Source organism: Haemaphysalis longicornis, unplaced genomic scaffold (genome assembly GCF_048455015.1).
Source record: "Haemaphysalis longicornis isolate Haplotype H1 unplaced genomic scaffold, Haemaphysalis longicornis Haplotype H1 scaffold_1, whole genome shotgun sequence".
In the NCBI taxonomy this organism is placed as follows: domain Eukaryota; kingdom Metazoa; phylum Arthropoda; class Arachnida; order Ixodida; family Ixodidae; genus Haemaphysalis; species Haemaphysalis longicornis.
The window spans coordinates 228,390,728-228,398,389 of NW_027526203.1; the positions used below are offsets into that span (position 1 = coordinate 228,390,728).

The 7,662-nt window shown below is 44.7% G+C and overlaps 1 protein-coding gene across 1 annotated transcript in view; it reads right to left on the reverse strand.

The window, feature by feature from the left end:
- LOC144142518 (nose resistant to fluoxetine protein 6-like) overlaps positions 1-5,739 on the reverse strand; it is a 95,650-nt gene extending 89,911 nt beyond the window's left edge. The window contains exon 1 of the mRNA XM_077674096.1: positions 5,650-5,739. The gene's annotated coding sequence lies outside the window, so the exon portion shown is untranslated. The remainder of the gene's footprint in view (positions 1-5,649) is intronic.
- Positions 5,740-7,662: the final 1,923 nt, after the last annotated feature.

A 7,662-nucleotide genomic window follows, 5' to 3' on the forward strand; every position in this document is an offset into this window, starting at 1 on the left:
AGAAGTAAGCTAGCCGCGCACATACGCTTCGCGTAGAAACAAATGGCAACAATCCCGCACGCGATGGTTACGCCAAATGCGATATAGCCCCGTATCCCGACCTCACAGATCGACCTATGGGCACCAGCTACGAATCAATTTCGGACCGCGGACCCTCACTCCCAAGTTCATTGGTTCTATTCCACCTGCAGAAGCTGGTTGAATGCGTTCCTGCGCTCCGCTGAAAGCACCACAGTTTATTTCTCTGCGTGTGCAAATCCCACACTTCTTGTACGTTCACGTGAAAAACGCCAATTAGAGAGAATGGACAGCTATTCGTTTTTCTCATCATGTGGTAATGGCAGTGACTATGGCTGTATGGTTGTCTAATGAAACTTGCAAGGTCTGGAGTTTTACCCTAGCAGGAAAATGAGGGGATGTCAGTGAGTAGACGGGAAATCTTACAGAATTACATTTAAAAGTTTGCCGTAAATGAAACTCGAATAACGATAGAGGGGTTTTAGCAGCCAATTGCCAGCGGCTTTGTTCTTGCACAATTTCAGGAAAAGAATGGTTACAGCTGTTTTCTGTAGCCATACATTTCGCGTAGGCGCTCATCTATTTAAATCAGGCGTGAATTCTGTTGTGTTTGCTACGGAAAGTTCTTCACCACTACAACTTCACTTTACTACAAGTGAATAAAACCCAGCGTAACTGTACTAAGCAACCAATTGTCACATAATTTTCCCGGGGAAGTTTTGATGAACTACACTTAGATGGCAATTCCGGTAGTGACATAAGCGAATAAACACTTTGAGACTTTAGTACTCTCGCCTTCTGCATAAAACTGACCAACACGCCGCAGGCGCAACCTTTCACGCCTACATTTTAAGTCACACAAGCGTAGATACCCTGTGTCTTTAGTGTTTCACGGAGAAAAAAAAACCGTTAGTCTAATTTTGCTCTCTTCAACGCTCGGAAACGTAAATCGTACATACAGAAACTCGGCTCCAAATCACTCCTTCGCCATCAAAACAACGCTATCGCATGGTGCATTTTAAAATCTAAACGTAAATGTCATTTGAAACTTTTCCGATAAAGCTTTGCGACCAAAAAATATCTTCCGATATCACCGAATTACTAAAATAAAGGATCCCTTGAGATGGAATACACTTTCCAGCTACATATATAATTTCGGTAAAATTATCTGAGCGTCTCTTCATTGCACAGCTAAGACAAAATGTTCTGTTCATGTTTTCATGTCTTCACAACAGAAACGCGCCACGAACGCAGAAAAAATGAAAATACTTATTATATAATATAGATAACCTCTGTCAGCGATAAAAACACACAAGCAAATGTTACCCCTTATTTCTGGTCGCCTGTTACTAACGTGGATTCACGCTCATTTGTAAGAAAGATGGCTGCACTCGTCTGCAACAGTCGATAACAAAAAAAGACGAACCAAGTTAGCATGGCTGAAGATTTTTTTTCCCTCGTGGTGCGGTGTAAATGGATAGGAAAATTAGGTGGGTGCGAATAACTGCAATTATGCAAAACAGTAAGTGGCAAATACCTTCCGAAACCAACATATAAGGGAGTATCCACAAAATAATCGTGGGCTCAAAAAGACCCTTGATTTCATGTTAGTAACCTCTAAGGTAGCAATTCATGTAATCTCTTACGGCATTACGAAACGGAGTCCTGCGGCTTACTTCATGTGAGTAATGAACAATAAAAAACTAACCAACCCCTCCCCTTCAGAGAAGAGGGATGGGCGCGAAGCTTCTCACCAGTCAGTATAAAGCAAACAAGAGCTCACAACTCCAAGCAAACCATTAACCTACCCCAAACCCACACCCCCTCAACCCATACCTTACCCAACAAACCCAACCAAACCTCTGACCCAACCCAAACCAAACCCCACACAAACCAACTGGCTCAGCTTGACTGGATCTTAAAAGAAAACCATAACACACACACACACACACACACCACACAAATATTCACCCCTAATCGAATCACCTTATTACCTCATGAAATACGGATTCACTTCCGCTGGTGTATCTGCTTTCACGCTATATTTCTATGCAACTTTCAAATCAGACGCTCATCTCCCGGCATCCAACGCGGCTTATCAATGACCGCGTCCGGGCCAATGGCACTACGGTAAACAGGGATGTTTACAGCGCGCCCAATTAAAATTAGCCGATTATTTCCCGGGGTGCAGTGCGGCTTAGCAACAGCGGCGTCCGTGGCAACGACGCAGCGCAAGTATCACCTCCAAGCTTTGCATATGAATACGGTGTACGAATGGTGCAATCGGATGGACGTAACTTCATTGCGCGAGAGACCCAGGTTTATATTCCGACCAAGGGACGGGAACCGCTTTAATGCGTGGCATTCTTTTCCGAGTACCCCCACAGCCAGGACCATGTAACGCCCTGCATTTTCACAAAAATTCATAATTTGCGGAAGTAACCCATTTAATCATCGTAATAGCGTAAGTGGAGACAATTGGCCGAAACAGAATAGTGAAAAACCAAAAATAACAAAAATAAAAAATAAATTTTACAATAATGGACTGACGAAATGAAAAATATGTATCTTGCAGATATCGCAAAAGGAGTAAAAAATAGCCGTGAAAGAACTTTGCAAATACGAATTAAAAAATACTCAAGATTAACAAACCGTGTAACGCCCTGCATTTGCACAAAAATGCAGATTTAGTTGAAGTACCACATTCAGTCGTTATAACAGCGTAAGTGGAGACAATTGGTAGAACAGAATACTGAAAACCCAGACATAAACAAAATAGAAAAAGGATTTTACCAAAATGGACGGACGAAATCAAAAATATGCATTGTGTGCACATATCCTCAAGAAAACGAGTACTTAACTAAAAAAGCCGACTGAAGAACCTCGGAAATGCTAAGGAAAATAGTAAAAAAAAGTCGACTCGGCACTGCACCTGGGATCTGCGGGAAAACACATCATTCGTGAAGTAAAGGCACTTCATCCTTAAAATATAAATTTACATCATTCGAACAAAGAAACAAAAAAACTTAAAAGCAATCAAATAACCCAACGTTTTTGGCTACTCATAACCAAGTGTAGCTGTAAATAACTCTCAGTGTAGACAAGTGGCGTGAGAATGTTGCGCATTAATATACAAATCCCTGAATTGCTGCAGAATTTTTCTTGAGGCGCTTGGTTTTTTGGTACACCATCACGAGCTTCCACGACACAAATGAGTCAACACAGGCTTCGCTTGAAAATTAACCTCGCCGTTTGTGACCTCTTTTTCACTGTTGCCATGACATCACATTGGCTTTGAATAAGGCTTCATTCAGCTTACTAATTTATATTCTGGTAATGCTGTATCTACGGTATTTATTGCCTGTTTTTCTTCGGGCATAATTCGCATTACATGTTTTCCTAGACTAGAGTACCCAACATCCGGTTAATTTGAAAAATTTAGACCAGTTTTAATACGTGGGTGAAACGGCAAAAGAAACAAAATATAAACTGGGGCATAATTTCGTCGCAAAAGTAATGCGTTACATTGAACCAAAAAATGAGAATATAGGTAAGACATTTGCGTTACCTAGAGCTTACTGATAAGAAGGCTACAAATTTTGAGTGTTACGTTCATTTACCCACAATGAGGCAGTGTCCGGTTTGCGTCCCCGGCATATTTGTGTTTGAAGAACCACCGTTGTAGGGATAAGCAATGGTGTACTAGCGGCGGTTCTTTCGGGGCCTTTTCTAGCGAAGCCAAAACGTCTTGTTTGTTGTTTTTAAAGTTTTTAACAGTTCCTTTTTGTCGGTGTCTCCGTTTTTACTTCAACATGTCTGCCTAACAGACAGGCTTCCGTCAAAACCTCGACTTCTGCAATAAGAAATTGCTGCCTGTGGTGTAAGGTATTGCAATAAAAACAAAAAACCCACACCCTTTTGTTTTGATTTAAATTACCGGAAATTTATATTGTGAGCTAAATTCTTCGTTCGTATTTTTTTTCGAAGTAGGAATAGGCATGTGAAGAATTGCAGGATCCGAAACCAAAAGAAGTTCGTGCATCGAGAAAAAAACACCAAGGCCTTTGCCATGACATCTACTGCATTCCGATATTTCTTTCGTGCACCAACCTATATGACCACTGAGTGGACTTGCGGGAAACGAATATCGCGATGACCCATACTTTTTAAAGTAGAGCTTTATGTGGCTTGGCGAAAGGAAAATTCAGCGGTCCCATGCACGCAGAAGACTCCTCCGCCATAACCTCATGCGCATGAGCGAGAAAACCAGCTGGAAGAGGAGTTAAAAGTGAGGGGAGAGAGATTGGCTGGGTTTATCGCAGCCAGTCGCAGCGACCTACTGCGTGAAGCATAGCTCAAGCTACATAAGCAAGCAGGCGTGCCGGCGGCGCGAGCGGAACGCCGTCAACGTGGCATTGGCAAACACCGGCTGCACGTTACTTTGAAATGGGTAGGCCACGTGTCATACGGAACACCAGCCGCACGTTACAGATTTGCTGCTTAACCATCTGCACACAGTGCATGGGCGCATTTTTCACCAACGAAACTGTAGTCTTATGTTTATAATTACGCACTGCCATTATTTATTTTACGCTTGTACCCTTTGTAGCTTGCTAACTACGGAGGCTGCTTTATGTTTCCTTTGCTTCGCTCGTTCAGGCTACATAGCTGTCTTAGCATACACAGTGCCCCACAAGAACTCGTGTAATTCCCATTCACTGTAACCTGTAATTTATATGTGATTTGCCCATTTGAACACATGTCACAAAGGCAGTGACTTTTGTATTCCCTGATTGATTTTTCTGCCATCGGGCTGGCATTCTGTCAATCGCACGGTGAAAGTAGAACAAACGCTTCTTGCTACAGAGATTACATATCTGCCGTGCCCCAAGTCTCCACGAAATTATTGTTTGGTTCCAATCTTTGACTTCCGCTGTCGTGTGGTCGAGTGAATAAATGACACCGTGACCAATACAGCGTGTATATCAATCTTTCGCCCTCCACTACGGTCCACTTCATAGCGCAAGTGGAGCTCCGGCACGTAAAAATTTGACAGCACGAAACGTAAACATTCGCGTATTTATTAATCCGCCATGGAACAACACCTTCATCTTCCGGTCATGGAGTTATTATTTTCCAGCCACCCTTGCTTTAGTGCGCACCACTCGACATTTCGTGGAAAGCAAAGAAGTGATACGTGCACAAAATTATCAATGCAGAAATTTCCAAAAAGTAACGGCAAATCAATTGGCTCAAATGTAACGAGCTAGATTAATTTTTGGCGTCCGAGATTGCGGACACAAGAACTTTGGAAGCATAATTTCAACAAATCGGTCTCTCTCGAACAGTGTGCATCTGGGTATTTCTGAATTCTGCCCGAGTGACCCAAACATGACATGCAAGTGCGTTTTATTCTGCTTTCTCGAATGGAACAAATATTACGTTTCAGATACACATTTTTCACGTTCGGCGTCAAACCAACATCATGATTAGTGCGCTCTACTTTACGGTAAAGCGACAGGACCGCACCAACCCAATTCATGGCGGCACTCTACAAGCTCCTCTAGACGTCCATGGCAATTACAATTAAAATTACTGCGTACGTTGAACGTTGGGGAGGCAGGCACTCACCTGAGATTTGCTGGTAGTATTCCACAGACCACAGCGCTGGTACCAGGCGATTCGAGTAATGGGCTGTGAAAGCGGGGAGAATACCGCAAGTAAACGCGTCCGTAGAATTCGATTACACCACGCTCATAGCACGTGTTAAGAATACTTGCGCAAGGTCAGTACTCTCATCGGCTGTAGCTTTTGCGCATGCTTCGTTCAATCTTATGCAAATCAACCTTGCAACTCAGAGGTGCGTGCGTCACACTAACTAAAGCAGTTTTCTTTACCAAAAAGCAGTCGATGGCGAAGGAAGCATGGCGTTCCCATTTATGCTCTGTCCAGCGCTTAATAATAAGGCCGAAGAAATTCCTAGCAATCTTAACTTCGATGACAAAGGTCGGCCTATAGAATGCAAAACGACTTTTTCCACGTACAGTGATTCGTAACGCAGCTAGTTAAAATAAGGTCCTTACCAAGCATGACCACTCGCATGCACACGCACAAGCATGAACACGCACAAGCATGCACACGCGCAGACATTAAAATATACGTAACGTATCGTTATATATATATTATCCTACCCCCGTGTGCCCTAATCCACGAGACCAGCCGTTGTGGGTGTATAGCGGTTAGGACACCTTGCTTAACCTAGTACACCTGTGCTTGATTACCGACGTCCGCAAATACAGCAAAATAAAACGACCAATTCAACTTTGTTTCTGTTGTTTTCCTGTTGAGGAACTGAGAAGAAGCAAGGCCGCTAAAATTGTTTACGAAGATAGTAGATCGCTAGAATATTGCATCGTAATTTCCGGTGTGCCTTCATTTTATATTCGCTCTATCCTGCTGCTGAATGTTATATAGGTTCAAGCTGTATTGTTTTTGCTTGATTCGGGAAGAGGAAGAAATGAAGACCAGAACCATCGTGTGCGATTGGTTCTTCGAGCTGGCGGATTTGGAACTTTACGAATTCACGATAGCAGAGGCCTGTACAACGAGGATTGTGGGCGTTGATGTTGTTGTTGGTGTTGTTGTTGAAAACGTTTATTGAGGAAAGAGGGGAAGGGAATCGGGTTAAAAGTGCAGCAATGAGTGGCCATTATATTCCGGTGGGCCATGGGCGGTTGCTGCAGTCTTCGCCCGGCCAATCAGGGCTTCCTGTTCTTCGAGCAGCTGGCTGCAGCACAGCACGTGCTTCTAGTGCTCAGGAGAGGGGGAGAGAAGGGCGGGGAGGGAGGGATTGGACGGACATGTTCAGACTCGGTGGCAGGGGGTGTTGGGAGAGTTGCGGAAGGGGCAGAAAGAGCAGGAGCAAAACTCGATTTACAGTGAAGTCGAGCGGGTTAGTGGGCGGGGTCCTCAGTCCAGGACGTGGTCCAAGACTCAGTTGGTGCGGCCTGCCGTCTTCACCTTTTCAAGCGAGCCAAAGCTGCTTACTCAGGTCTGAGCTGGCAAGCTCACTCTCCCACTGCTCGTTAGTTGCATTAGGTATTGAATCAAGGTCTGGGTGTGCTGACATGCCCAAACCATATGGTAGAGCGTAGCTGGGCTCCCGCACTGCCTGCACAGGGGGTATTGCATTGCGAGGCGGAAGGGTTTAGCCACGTGGGGCGTGGAAATATGTTCGTTTGAAGCGGTCGAAGCGTGAATCCTTGTTCCTTTGTTATCTGGTGGGGTGGCGGCGGGAAGGTGCGCCGTGTGATCATGTTGTGTTGGGTGATGTGGTTGTATGTGATGAGTGAGTGAGGGGTCCTCGCATCATCCTCTTGCGGTGCCCGGCGAGCAAGTTCTCGGACGTAAGCGTAAATGGGTGGAGAGTGGGGGGACATAGTGAAGGCGGGTGTGACTGTGGTACATCTGGGTTTGTAGGCGGCGCCATATGCGGGCGTCGGTGGTTGTTGGGGGTGGCGTGTAAGGAGGGGGGGGGGGCATAGAGTCGTCGGGAGTTCGGGTAGTGGGCTAGGATGTCGGATTACGAGGGGGTAGGTGCTGGAGGTTTAGGACATCGTGTGGCAGTACTTAATTAGTCTCTTC